Below are 14,722 nucleotides of genomic sequence, written 5' to 3'. Positions count from 1 at the left end.
CTCATTCCAAGTTCCAAAGGCAGCAGAATGACCCTGTGGACACAGAACCAGGGGCAAAGAGCAAGAGCTACCTCCAGTGCTCAGCTACAGCTCACACAAACATGGAGGACAGACTTAGTGGGCAGCCAGCCACTCGGCCGGCCACTAAATTCACTAGCTGTCCATCTAGGGGACGACAAACAACCACAAACTATTCTCACGGAGAAGGGTAGGAAGCATGGCTCTGTTTACCTGATGGACTCACATTCTCTCCCTCTCAGTGGCTTCTCCACTTTTTCTACTCTCAAGTCCTCGTAGCCAAAACAAGCTCACAAACAAACAAACCAAAAAATCCTTCCCCTGCTGTTTTCCTCTCTTCTCTCTCTACAGTCACCCATCTGCCTGAATTTATACTGAAGCTTGACCTCTGCTTCCCGACACCGTCTGGACTGCTTCCCTGTCAGCCCCCAGCAGCACCCCAGGAATCCTTAAGTACTTCCTTAGTCCTTCTTAACAGCGCCTTGGAAAAGCTCTTTGAGTACTAGGAGTATGTCTTGGTTCTGTTAATCCAGAGCTTTTTCGCTCGTAACTGCTAGAAGGAAGGGAGAAAGACTGGTTTGGAAAATGATGTCATTTCATATAGTATTTTATTTTGTTTTGTTTCATTTGAGAGGTGGGATGGGGTTTACTTCTGAAATACCTACAAAAGCTGGGGCTAACAACTGGAAACTCAGTCAAGGTCTCCCACGTGGGTGGCAGAACTCCAACTACTTGAGCCATCACCTGCTGCCTTCCAGGGGCTGCACTAGCAGGAAGCTGGAGTCAGGAGTAGGAACTGGGTAATGAATCAGGCACTCCAATGTGGAACGCAGTCGTCTTAATTGCCAGGCTAAACACCCATTCTCCATATAGTATTCTTCAATAGGACTGAATCTCTGGCCTGTGGACCCTGAAGACATGTTAAAGGATCTGATTTCAGATGTACTTGGAGGATGTGAGAGCCATGTGGTTTCAAGTTCTGTTATCTCACACTGCCTAGGTTGATCTGCCTGGCTGAGCCAGTGTCTGCTTTCCCCTCTCCCTGAGTCTATTTGCCTAAGAGGTCCTTCCGCCACTCGGCCATCTCTTCTCATCTGTGGTCCTCCAGCCTTGCAGTGTGGTCTTAGAGAAGCAGCAAGGAGGAGTGCTAGCCTGAGCCTTTCTCGAGACAGAAACTGGCAAGTGCCTAGTGTTCTCGCAGCTCTGCACAGAAGGGTCAGGGAAGGCAAGCAAAAGTCAGGGGCTCATATCGTGAGCAGTTTTTGTTCTCATTTTGATGAGATGAAAACCACAAAATAATTTATGAACCGCACTGGCAACTTTTAATCAGCACAGTAACCGCTGTAGATAGGAGAGTAAGGGAGAGCTTTCTGGAGGGGGTGACGTCAGCAGCTTGTCCTTGTGGCAGCAGTAATGTGGGACCACCGTTCTCAGGCCTGGGGCACACTGCAAAGTCTCGAGGTAGGCTCTTCCAGAGACACTTTAGAAGGCCTGGAGGAGGTGAGGATGTGACAAATGTCACAAACACTCTCCAGTCCCCTTCCCCTTCCCCCCAGGATGGGGATGGAGTGTGGAGGAGGGGCACCCACCATGATGATAAGTGGCCAAGAGGGCCCCTAAATACACCCCTCCTTGGGCTTGCCACCTATAATGTAGAGACCAGGGCTTTTGCCAGGAACACCCAGGGAACATTTAAGTGTAGCCTGTGATGAGAACTGATTTCATCCTGAGTGAGTGCCCTGTTTTCAGTGAAAGTCTCCATGACTCCCAGGGAAGGCAGTGCTGGGGCCTGCCCTGTGCCTGCCACCATCCAGGGGCGGAGTCTGCAAACACTGAGAAAGGGCTGACAAGTATGGATGCCTCTGGCGATAGCAGCGGTTATATTTAGTCCCAGGCTCAAGGTAAACATGGGGCCTCCTGCAATATGCATGAAGGGAGCTCCAAGAACAAACACAAGTGCAGGGCCAGTAAAAATAAAAGAGCAAAGTGCAAGACTCAGAAGAATAAATACACACCGGCTCTGGCCCAGAGACACTAAGGGGCAGGTGGAGCCAGTCTTGGCTGACAAGGTCGGCTGAAATGGTGTCGGCTGCAAAGGGGCCCTGGCCCATTGCGCAGTGCTCATAGCAATGAAATGTCATCTGGAACGCGTCTTCCTTAACCATCTGTGCTCCAGTTGCTTTACTGATGAGCAGTAGCCGTCCCTATCCTAAGGCTATGAAACTGTGAAAAAGCCACCTCCCCCCTACCCCCATGTCATCATCTACAAAGGGTGGGGGCACCCAAGAGCCAGTTTCCCTGCGGCTTAGAGACTTTCCCAGCTCAGCTCGCTAAGTGCCTGGGAGGTCAGGAGGCCGAAACACACCTGCCCTCTTCTTAAACCATTATTGACGCAGTGACCCAGCCTTTATCTTGATCCTGGCCTCTAAGAGATCAATTGAGCAAAGAGAATTTTTTTTTTTCAGGACTAGAGTTGATCCACTTTAAAGTTTAATAGCTCAACTCCCAAAGGAAAAAAAAAAAAGAAGTTTACTCTTTGCCATAGCAACACACTGAGCTGGCAGTTTGGGCAAATAAGAAAAATTGCCAGGGCCGGTGCTGTGGCATAGCAGGTAAAGTTGTCACCTGCAGTGCCGGCATCCTAAATTGGCGCCGGTTCGAGGCCTGGCTGCTCCACTTCCAATCCAGCTCTCTGCTATGGCCTGGGAAAACAGTAGAAGATGGCCCAAGTCCTTGGGCTCCTACACCTGCGTGGGAGACCAGGAGGAAGCTGCTGGCTCCTGGCTTCAGATCAGCACAGCTCTGGCCGTTGCGGCCAACTGGGGAGTGAACCAGCGGATGGAAGTAGCCGGCTACTGCTCTGTGTGTGTGTGTGTGTGTGTGTGTAACTCTGCCTTTCAAATAAATAAATAAATCTTAAAAAAATAAGAAAAATTGCCATCTCTTAGTGGGCAATCCTGAGGCCCCCAGCCAGGAGGGGCGGTGGGAATTGAGCTGTATTTTATCTCCAACCCTTCGCTCGAACCCTCTGCTACCACCTTCAGCCCTCACCTGTTGGCTGGCACCTGTGTGCACAACAGAGCCTGCTCAATTACACAGAGCAGTAGAGTGACCAGCCATGAGTCCGCTGTGAACATCACAGGGTTTACTTCCTTGATGCCGAGCCTTGGCTCCGTTGACGTGGTATCACTTTCATCTGCATCCCAGCTGGCCGGGGCTCGTCTGTTTTTGCCTCCTATGCCAATCTTTCTCTCTGATGGGTAATCTACATACATGTATGTCACTAGTGTGCTAACACAGAGACTCACAAAACACGGCATGTTTAGGACAGAGTTTATCTGTGCAAAGCACTTGACCCACGGTAGGTAGTCAGTAAATACTGCAGAATGAGTGAAGAACATTCTGTGGTTCTGAGTCATCTTTGAAATCTGGATTTCTTTGAAATCTGTTGAAAGCCAGGGGTATCTTCCCACCAAAATGCACATGGGCAGGCCAGTGCACAAAGTTTCACATACAGGTTGCGAGGATCACTTTCAGTTTTAAGCCAGGATGAAACAGTGTGACCCTTCAAAACATGAGGTGGAAAAAGAAATCGATGCTCACTGAGAACATAATGCTTTGCCAGGCAATTAATTTTTAGACGTCTCTAATAATCATCACAGCCAGCATTTAAAGTAGATGCTACTCCGAAATCTACTGATCGAGAAAACAGGCCTTAAAGAGCTTTTCCACCGGCATTCTGCTTCCAAATACTACAGGTCCTCAGGATTCCATACACAGCCAATTCCCATTCATTGTGTTCTGATGGATGGGACGCTCTAAAGAAAGCAATCTAAGCCAGGCGAAAAAACAAACACTTTTCAAATGCAGTCATATATCTCTGGATTAGAAAACTTTATAAATGATTTCTATAGAGTTCTACAGAGATCCAGAAAATGACTTATTTTTAAATGTTTGTTTATTTTTAACTACTTGAAAGGCAGAGTGACAGAGAGAAGGGGGTAGAGAGAGAAGAAGACCCTTCAATCACTGGTTCACTCCCAAAACACTCTCAACAGTCAGGTCTGGGCCAGGCTGAAGCCAAGAGCCTGGCCCTCCATCTGGGTCTCCCACATGGGTGGCAGGGACCCAGGCACTTGAGCCATGATCTGTTGCCTCCCAGGGTGCATTATCAGGAAGCTGGATCAGAAGCACCAGGAGGGAGCCAGCACTGTGGCGTCAGCATCCTATATGGGCGCCAGTTCACGTCCTGGCTGCCCTTCTGATTCAGCTCTCTGCTATGGCCTGGGAAAGCAGTGGAAGATGGCCCAAGTCCTTGGGCCCCTGCACCCACGTGGGAGACCTGGAAGAAGCTCCTGGCTTCAGATCGGCTCAGCTCCCGCTGTTGTGGCCATTTGGGGAGTGAACCAGCAGGTGGAAGATCTTTCTCTCTGTCTCTCCCTCTCTCTGTAACTCTGCCTCTCAAGTAACTGAATAAAATCTTAAAAAAAAAAAAAAAAAAAAGGCACAGTAGCCAGGAACTTGAACCACCACTCCCATGTGGGATGCAGATGTCACAAGCAGTGCTCTGATCTGCTGTGCCACAGCTCCTGCCCCAGAAAATGAGTTCCAAATGCATTCTGTGGAGGGTATTTTCCTTAGATCCAGACTAACAGCTAAAACAAAGGCAACCAACATCTTAGCTAATCGGAACCCCACTCACTGAAACCTGTGGCTATGGAATGTAGTGCCGTCCACCATGAAGGCAAGCAAAGCACCAGGCGAGAGTCCTGACATTAACCCACACCGACTCACTCATTCAGATGGCGGTTAACAACACAAGCCATGAGATCAGAAATACTCGGTTTTGGGGCCGGCGCTGTGGTGCAGTGGGTTAAAGCCCCAGCCTGCAACGTCGGCATCCCATATGGGCGTCAGTTTGAGCTCCGGCTGCTCCTCTTCCCATCCAGCTCTCTGCTATGGCCTGGGAAAGCAGTTTAAGATGGCCCAAGTCCTTGGGCCCCTGCACCCACATGGGAGACCCGAAAGAAGCTCCTGGTTCCTGGCTTCAGAACAGCTCAGCTCTGGCCATTGTGGTCATTTGGGGAGTGAACCATCAGAATGGAAGACCTCTCTCTCTCTCTGTCTCTGCCTCTCTCTGTAACTCTTTCAAATAAATAAAATAATTTAGAAAAAAGAAAGAAACGCTCGGTTTTAAAAACCGTAGCTTCCTCATCTATATGTGAAGATAATCCTATTTCAGAGGACTTGCTGGAGGATTGACGACTCACACACTTAAAGTTCTTAGAATAATATGCAGCATGTAATAAATGCACCATAAATGGAGACTATCATTTTTCTTCTTCTTTTCCTATGTCCACATTCATCTCCAATGAGTTGACATGAACAGATGATGATGCTAAAGTCAAATAGAACTGGCAGTTTCTTAGGAAATTAACACAAATTTACCTAATAGTCTAGCAATTCCACTCCTGGCTGTCTACCCAAAAGAAACGAAAACAAATGCCTGCACAAATAGCTCCGTACAAAGGTTCCTAGCACCACTATTCATAATGGCCAAAAAGAAGAAACAACCCAAAAGTTCACCAACAAGGGGTAAGCCGGCACGTCACAGAGAGAGCAGTGCTAGCTGTGCAGAGCATGAGCTATTGCCACAGGCCATAGCACAGGAGGCTTTCAAAGCAGATACTCTGAATGGAAGACATCATTCGATAAAGGGGAAATAATGGATGATTACTTCTGTAAGACCCTAGAAAATCCTGTCTAATCAGCAGTGTTGCAGATCAACTGTTGCTTGGAGAGGGGGAAGGAAAGAATCCAAGAAATCCAGTGTGTGGGGGGTGTAATCAATATGCTCACTGCTATGGCTTGAATGCCACCTTCAAAACTCATGGTGACTTAGTCTATACTAAGTAGATCTGTATATAAAGATAATTGAAAATGAATCTTGATGAAGAATGGGATGGGCAAGGGAGTGGGAGATGGGATGGTTGCAGGTAGGAGGGAGGTTGTGGGGGGAAAAGCCGCTATAATACAAAAGTTGTACTTTGGAAATTTATAGTTATTAAATAACAGTTGGAAAAAAATTCATGATGAGATCATAACACTATTGAGATGTGGGACTGTGAAAAGGTCATTAGATCATGCGGGCTGTGCCTGCATGAATTCATTAATGTCATTATTCCAGAAATGTGTTCATGAGAAGAGAGAGTTCACTAGAGTTCACTCTGATTTTCTGTCTTGCATAGGCTTACCTGTTCTTCCATGTGAAGACATAGTGTGAGAGCCCTCACCAGATGCCGGCACCATGGTCTTGAACTTCCCAGCCTCCAGAAACATGACCCAAATAATCTCTATTGCTTACAGATTGCCCAGTCTGCGGCATTCTATTGTAACAGCAGAAAATGGACTAAGACACTCATTACATTGTGGAGATGGTTTTATGGGTATATACAGATGTCAGAACTTATCAAATAGCATACTTTAAAATACACAGCTTATTGTATGTTAATTGTACCTCAATAAAGCTATTAAAATATTTTCTTTTAACCTCAGCCATGGCTTTCATTGCTTTTAGAATAAAATCCTTGAGCTTTATGATGTATTGTGTGATGGTCCTTGCTTTCTTCCTCACCTTATTTACTAAATGGCAAATCCTCCTAGGAAGAGGCCATGTTTGCCTGGTTCACCATCCAGTTCCCAGGATCCAATACAACACCAAGTACAAAGGCACTCAAGTATTAACGATTGACTACAGAACAGAAAATCATGAAGGCCAAAGAGTAGTATGGAAAACCTGAACTACACTGGAGCCCAGGGGGAACTGCTGGAACTGAATGATCACAAAAGGCTTCCTGGGGAGGGCCTTGAAGGATGGGGCAGGCACAAATAGGAGAAGAAAAAAGAGGAGACTTCCATGGGAAGTGAAAAAATTAAAGGCAGGGGTGGGGTGGGGCCGTGGGCCTTACTGGGACTTAAGAAGGGAAAATAAACTCTACCTAGGTGCCATCACAAAAGCCATGTTTAGGATTCAAGGAAAGACAGCTAGTAAGAAAGTTCAGTGAAGACTGGCAATAGAAGGGTAGAGGTGGGCAGTTCAAGGACAAAGCTTAGGCAACTTCGGATTCACTTCGGACTTAGACCCAGTCTCAGATGCATCACCAAGGTCAAGGTGAGGGACCACGCTCCCAAAGTCACCACCCCTCTCTTCTCCTCCTCTTCCTTCTAGTCCCACCTTCCAGGTCCCACAGTGATGTTCTCACACACTTTCATTGTGTTTCCCTTGTGATTACCCCAGGGGAAGGAAGGCAGTAGCCTGTGGGGCACTTGGCCCTGGTTTGGAACTTGAGAGAAGGCCAACCCATTGACCAAGAAGCAAGGGTAGGTGTCCTTAGACACCCCTGCTCTGATGCCTCACTCTTCCCCAGATTCTAAGGGCCTGGGAGCTGAGGCGGGACTTGTAATCCAATGCCTCTTTCTAAACTCAGCAGGAAGCTCTTGAAGGGCCTGGCTTTGTTTTGAAGGGAGAAGAGAGGAAGCAAAGCCTCTGAAAAGGTACTGTTTACTTTTTCATTCAATGCTAAAGCCAAATAGAGTGTGTTTGCTCTGTGCTGAATGCCATGGCATGGAGAGTTTGTATTTGAACCTCATGAATAGCACAGAGTCAATGTCCTATCTGCCTCAGACCCAGGCAGTAGTTAGACAGTCAGTGCTCTGAGTTTACCAGGTCCTTTCACAGATGTTATCTCATTGGAGTCTCAGGGGGGCCCTAAGACAAGTGGGGATCAGGATCATTTCCATATCACAGCTGACCCAGGGGCCTCAAGTTGCTCAGGGTGTTCTCCAGATGTAGCCTTAATGAGAGCAAGGGACTTGCCCACAGAGCTGGGTTCACAGACTCAGCCCAGAGACGATCCTTAAACACAGAGCTAAGCCCTATTAGATTGGGGCCAGTATTGAGCAGCAATGGGTTGAACTACCACGTTTGATGCTAGCATCCCAACTCGGGTGCCAGTTTGAGTCCTGGCTGCTCCATTTCCAATCCAGCTTCCTGCTAATGCACCTAGGAAAGCAGCGGAGGACGATCCAAGTGCTTGGGCCCCTGCAACCCACATGGAAGACCCTGATGGAGTTTCAGGCTCCTGGCTTCAGCCTGGCTCAGCCCTGGCTGTTGCAGCCATTGGAGAGTGAAACAGCAGATAAAAGCTAGATCTCTCTCTCTTCTCTGTCTCTGTCTCACTCTGCCTTTAAAATAAGTAAATAAATCTTAAAAAAAAAATACCCATAGCCATAATCCCTGTATTGTTATGCTATGCTGAACTTACCACTACATGATAGATAAGAGGCACCACTTATTCAATGAGTACAAGGGGTTATCAAAAAGTTTATGGTAAAGGTATATTATGAAAAAAAAATCCACATAGATTTCAATTTTTTTTTTTTGCACAAAACAAATTTACCTTTTAATTCAGTTTTTCTGGAAACTCGGAAGTACGTTAACGGGTAAGACGGCGACAAAGGAAAGCGACCTTGGCTCCTGTCTCACGTGGAAGAATTTCCATGCAGACGGGACAGTGAGCAAAGCAGATTCATTGAGTCAGAAACTTCCTGCCGCAGCAGCCAGGACGGGGCTCCAAGTCTGGAAGACCCAAGAAGCTGGCTGAAGTGGAGCCTTTTAGGCACAATTCGGGCAACAATTAATCAAAGAGCAGGGACAACATCCAGTCAGAAGGCTGGAACTGTGACCTTGTCAAGCCTTCTCTGGATAAAACAACAACGCCCTCAGAAGGGTGGGGTAGGTGACTTCTTTCTATTCTCATTATAAAGCTGGAAACTCAAAGAGTGAGATGGGCGCTTTTGTCTTGCTAAAGTAGCTTTTCCGAGAAGCAAGCATTTTGTACACTCTTAAAGAGAGACTTCCCCCTTTCCCTTTTCTCATTCCCACTGGGCCCTGAGTTTCCCTATTTCCTCAAAACGCCTTCCTGTCCTGTGGCAGGTGCCTTCATTCTGCATCTCCTCTAATCTTCACAAAAATCCTAAGAAAGCAAGTGACAGTTTCTTCTTGCGATCAATGGAAGCAAAGGCCAGGAGGGTGAGTTTGTCAGCAAACACCTTGGGATTCAAACCCACCTTAGGGCCCCAAGGCCTGTTTCACTTCCACTGTGTGATAATGGCCTTTAGATTGGGAATTCATTATCTTTGATACGTTCCTCCCACCCATCATTCCATTTCGAATCCCCAGACCCCTCATACACACACACACACACACACACACACACATCAGCCACAGAAGGGGATAACATGAGTTTTTTTAAAATAAGAAAAAAAATCTCTCCAACCTTAATATCTGTTGAACCTTTAAATTTAGCAAAAACACTTCAGGGTTTCCTGTCTTCAGGTAGACAACCATTGTTAAACATCAGGGAAGGGCCAACTGTAACCCCCCAAGCAATGAACCCCAGCAGGAACTCAAACTGTAAAACAGCTCAAATAATGAGAGACACGTTCCTTTTCCCCAACCAGCAGCGAAAAGGCCTTGTGCTCTCGCTTTGGAGCAGTTGGGTTGCTGGAAAGCCTTCATCCATCAAAATGCAGGACAAAGAGAATGAGAGGGAACAAAGCCAGGCCGGCCCCTCTGTGGTCAGAACAAACAGGTAGGGCAGATGGCTGGGAGGGTTTGTGCCTCTTCAAAGGGGTGCACAGGTTGGAAGGTTTCAGAGGTTCTGTGCTCACGGTGATGGCAGAGAGAGGGACGGCTGAGCAAACATCAAGGCCTGCTCTTGCCCAGAGGCTCAGGAATGCTGCCCGAGCAGCCAGCGCTCAGAGTGGGAGTGGGCCCAGGCCCCCCGAGGAGACGGGAGACGGCAGGTTGCCAGGAAGACTTAGACGGGGCACAAAGATCTGTGGTGTCCGTGCTGTGCTGCGCTGTTCCTTCGGGAACTGGGACTTGTCAAGACATACCCCTGCTAACTTTTCAATTTTCCACAGTGCTTTGTCTGCTCTTTGTAATATTCGCCAACCAAGCTTTTAAATTGCTAATAATTGATATTGTTCTCATTAAACAACTGATTTGTTCAAGCCAGCTCATGGGTATGTGAGGTACCATAATTTTTTTAAAAATTAAAACAAAAGCTTTTTTTTGCATTTCAGTGATAAATAACATTTTAAACATATCAGCATTTTTCCTTAAAATTAACACCTACCTCTTCTTTTTGGCAAAATAATTCATTTTAAAACTGCAAGCATGGGGCCTGCGCTGTGGCACAGTGGGTTAACGCCCTGGCCTGAAGCGCCGGCATCCCATATGGGCACGGGTTCTAGTCTCAGCTGCTCCTCTTCTGACCCAGCTCTCTGCTTTGGCCTGGGAAAGCAGTGGAAGATGGCCCAAGTCCTTGGGCCCCTGTACCTGCGTGGGAGACCCAGAAGAAGCTCCTGGCTCCTGGCTTCGGATCGGCGCAGCTGCAGCCATTGTGGCCATCTGGGGAGTGAACCAGCGGATGGAAGACCTCTCTCTCTCTGCGTCTCTTCTCTCTGTGTAACTCTGACTTTCAAATAAATAAATAAATCTTAAAAAAAAAAAACCCTGTAAGCATTATTTTTACAGTTGCTGTGAAGTCTTAGAGTCCTCGCCCCTACTCCTCCACTGGGCAGCGTTTTCTGGAAAAGCCTTCCTAGGATTCTCAGGACTTGTGCTGTGTCCTGGGGCGCTGCTCTGCTCCCCATGGCTGATGGGACGTTTTCCTGCTCCCTGAGAGCTCTTCCTGACCCGTTCTCTAAAGGACTTAGACCAGGAGGCTGGTGTCAACCACTCGGTAGCCATCAGGTCCTTCACGGACGACAGCTGGGATGAGTGGTCTTTGGAACACACGGGACAAGATCTCAGGACTTCACTGTCACACAGGTGCAGTGCCCCATGGAGATGAGGCAACCCCAAGTGCCACGGCGGAAATGTTCATGACTACACAATCGCATCCCACCATCAGCATGACCCACGTTGTGGGCGTCTACTCCCACACTCAACTGCCCAAGTTGAAACTTGACCTAGTGTGGCATAAATAAGTTCCTAAACCAAAATGAAGAAGTAAACCATCCCGTGACCTTGAAAAACGTAAGAAATTATGAGAAATCATCAACCACATTGCACACACTCTTCAGTTGGCCCATGTATGAGACACATGTGTAAGTAACTATCATTGCCAAAAATAATACTGGTATATGAGACATCATTCTACCATCAAATTCGAAGGTAGGGGTAGGGGTTGTGACACAGCAATTTAAGCCACTGCTTGTGATGGGACGAGTCCTGGCTTCGAGTCCTGCCTCTGTTTCCTATTCAGCTTCTTGCTAATGTGCCTGAGAGACTGAAGATGACAGTTCAAGTAACAGGGTCCCTGCCACCCACATGAGACACCCTGAATGGATTTCCTGGCTCCTGGCTTCGGCCGGGCTGAACCCTGGCTCTTTGCAGGCATTTGGTGAGTGAACCAGGGGATGGAAGATCTCTTTCATTCTCTCTCTCTCTCTCTCCCTCTCTCTCTCTCTCTCTGTTACTCTGCCTTTCAAATAAATTAAAACTTCAAAAATTCAAAGGCAATGCCACAAATGTATGTAATGCAAAACTAGATTTAGCAACTTTTCTCACAGTAAGGCCGTAAGACACAAGTACGCCTCTATCCTGCCTTCACTGTGCTTCTAGGCTCAAACGTTACCATCCACATGGACATACTGGCTGTATGCTTACTTATTATGGGCTGTGCTATGACCCCTGCCCCCAACTCCCAGTTCCTCGGTACATGACCACATCTGGAAATATGGTTATTGCACGTGGAATTAGTTAACGTGAGGTCATTCTAGAATAGGGCAGTACCCTGAAGCAATCCTACAAGTGTCCTTATGAAAAGGAGAAATTCAGTGACAGAAGCACACAGGTGCTCACTAAGGCAAAGATTGGAGCCAGAGATGCAGGCAGGGCACCCGCAACTCCTCCCTCACAGCCCCACAGGGAACTAACTCGGCCCACACCTTGTACTCAAGACTGAAAGCCTCCAGACCCGGAAGACAACACAGTTCTGCTGTTTGAGCCCTGACTGTAGTTGCTTCTTAAAGGCAGCCCTAGCAAACTAAGATAAAGTACTCCCATACATATGTAAATCACTACCTGCTCCAGTACCAGGAAGCAGAAGCTGAATGCCCTCAAAGTGACAGACCATTGCCTCAGCCCTAGTTCCTTATTGCTCTTAGCACTGTGGGCCCATGACAGTCATAGTTCTCTTCCTAGATATGGGTGGGACGGACTGAAGGAAGAAATAACTTATGTGGTCCCCAGGCATGTTCAGTGAAGTCCCACAGCTGTTTATCCATGGCAAGAGCAAGTCTTAGTTCATCATTTCTAATGTCACCCATTCTGTCAACTGGCCAATTTGTGAGCACACACAGGATCCCGACCACTGACTGCACGCAGGAAGACCCTGAAGAAAGTGAAGAGACAGCCTTCCAACAGCTCTCCCCGGCACCACGGGAATTCCCACCAGAACACACACACTTCCCTAACACCGGCACCACGGGAATTCCCACCAGAACACACACACTTCCCTAACAGTGCACAAACGCGCTTCCCGGCATCTGGAAATGACCACTTCTATTGCCAGGCCCTTCGCAGACTATTTTCTATGTCTGTCTCTTTAAAACTTGTATAGGCCAGGCCAGCTCTCTGCTGTGGCCAGGGAGTGCAGTGGAGGATGGCCCAAGTGCTTGGGCCCTGCACCCCATGGGAGACCAGGATAAGTACCTGGCTCCTGACATTGGATCAGTGCGGTGCACTGGTTGCAGCGCGCCGGCCTCAGCGGCCATTGGAGGGTGTACCAACGGCAAAGGAAGACCTTTCTCTCTGTCTCTCTCTCTCTCTCACTGTCCACTCTGCCTGTCCAAAAAAAAAAAAAAAAAAAAAAAAAAAAAAAAAAAACTTGTATAGGGATTCAGAAATACCATTGTAAATCCAGGATTTGCATTTGACTCCCAAATGTGCATAAATGTACAAAATATTTTTGGAAACTTGGATGGATAATTTGTTCCTAAGTGCTGTCATATACTAACCAGGCAAATGTATTCCCTTGGGATTCTTCTGAAAACTCTCACAACATTAGGTCTTGACCTAAGAATCACTGTCAAATTTATTTTCCCTGATGGATTCATTTATAGAAAGGCAAAGTTCAAACTCCAGTGTTTGACATTCAAATGCAAAATAACCAGAATATTTTTATTTGTGCACAAGAGCTCAAAAAAAGAGCAAGAACTCCAACTTTCTTGGGCTGTTGTGTTCTGACTTTCTTGTGTGTGTTGATTAATGAAATAGAGCTTGGGGTGAGGGGAAATAAAATCCATTTTCTGGGTATTTTAGAATGAAAATGTACAATTAGCCTGCAGTGTTATTTTAGACTTACACACATGCGGAGAACTGAAGAACAAATATTGTACAAACATAAAAACCTGTATTTTTTAAATCACTATTTGAAGAAGATAATTTGTGTTTTTGCTGAATTTTGAACTTCAATATAAGTCTTAGTTCTGTAAATGCTGAGTATTAGAAAATAAAATTGCACATTATAAAAAATTTAGGAAATGCAGAAAAGGAATATTATTCTACCACTCAGAAACAATTTGGAATACAAAAGTGTTTCAAGAAGTTTGTAGAAAAGTAGAATTAAAAGATAAGCTTACTTTGATGCAAAAAAATGTGAAATTCATGTTTTTTTTTTAAAACACAGTTTCCCATGGACATGTGAAGACTTCAGATTTATTTTCCAGCTTACTCTCAAGCCTTTCAAATCGCAATTATACTGAAAAGCGAGTTTTTAAAATCTTGCCTTTCTTCCATTTACCATTTCTTTAGGCTCATTTTTAAAAGTTTATTAATTTAATTTTCATTTGAAATCCAAAGTAACACAGAGAGAGAGGGAGAGAGAGAGGGGGTGAGAGAGAGAGATAACATCCATCCTCTGGTTTACACCACATTCATAAGAGCCAGGCTGGGGCCTGCACTGTGGCGCAGCGGGTTAAAGCCCTGGCCTGAAGCGCCGGCATCCCATATGGGCGCCGCTTCTAGTCCTGGTTGCTCCACTTCCCATGCAGCTCTCTGCTATGGCCTGGGAAAGCAGTAGAAGATGGCCCAAGTCCTTGGGCCCCTGTACCCGCGTGGGAGACCCAGAAGAAGCTCCTGGCTCCTGGCTTCAGATTGGTGCAGCTCCAGCCCTTGCAGCCATCTGGGGAGTGAACCATCAGATGGAAGACTTCTCTCTCTGTCTCTACCTCCCTCTGTAACTCTGTCTTTCAAATAAATAAAATCAATTAAAAAAAAAAAAAAAAAGAGCCAGGCTGAAGTAAGGAGCCAGAAACTCCATCCAGGTCTCCCACAAGGGTGGCAGGATCCCAAGCACTTCCCAGGTGCATTAGCAGGAAGCTGGTATGGAAGTGGAGCAGGACGAGCTCAAACCAGCACTCCAGTATGGGATCTGTACATCCAAGGAACGGCTTAACTGAGTGCACCACCATCTCCGCCCCAGCAGCATTTTTACACCACTCCTTTTCTTCCTAAAGCACAATGCCTACCTGGTAACAGCAGTTGTATCCGTAGAGAAAGATTGCGGTCGGAAGTGACAGGGAGACTTCCTTCCCATTTCTTCTCTTTTTATACTACATAAAATTTTTA

At 46.7% G+C, this 14,722-nt stretch overlaps 1 long non-coding RNA gene across 1 annotated transcript; it reads left to right on the top strand.

Moving 5' to 3' along the window:
• Positions 1-37: 37 nt before the first annotated feature.
• Positions 38-6,565, top strand: LOC138848498 (uncharacterized). Its single transcript, XR_011386336.1, has 2 exons — positions 38-208; positions 370-6,565. It is a non-coding gene; the product is annotated as an uncharacterized lncRNA (long non-coding RNA).
• The last annotated feature ends 8,157 nt before the right edge of the window (positions 6,566-14,722 follow it).

This window comes from Oryctolagus cuniculus, chromosome 2, assembly GCF_964237555.1.
Source record: "Oryctolagus cuniculus chromosome 2, mOryCun1.1, whole genome shotgun sequence".
NCBI lineage: Eukaryota > Metazoa > Chordata > Mammalia > Lagomorpha > Leporidae > Oryctolagus > Oryctolagus cuniculus.
Note: the sequence above shows the minus strand (reverse complement) of the source record. Positions and strands in the feature narration are given on the sequence as shown.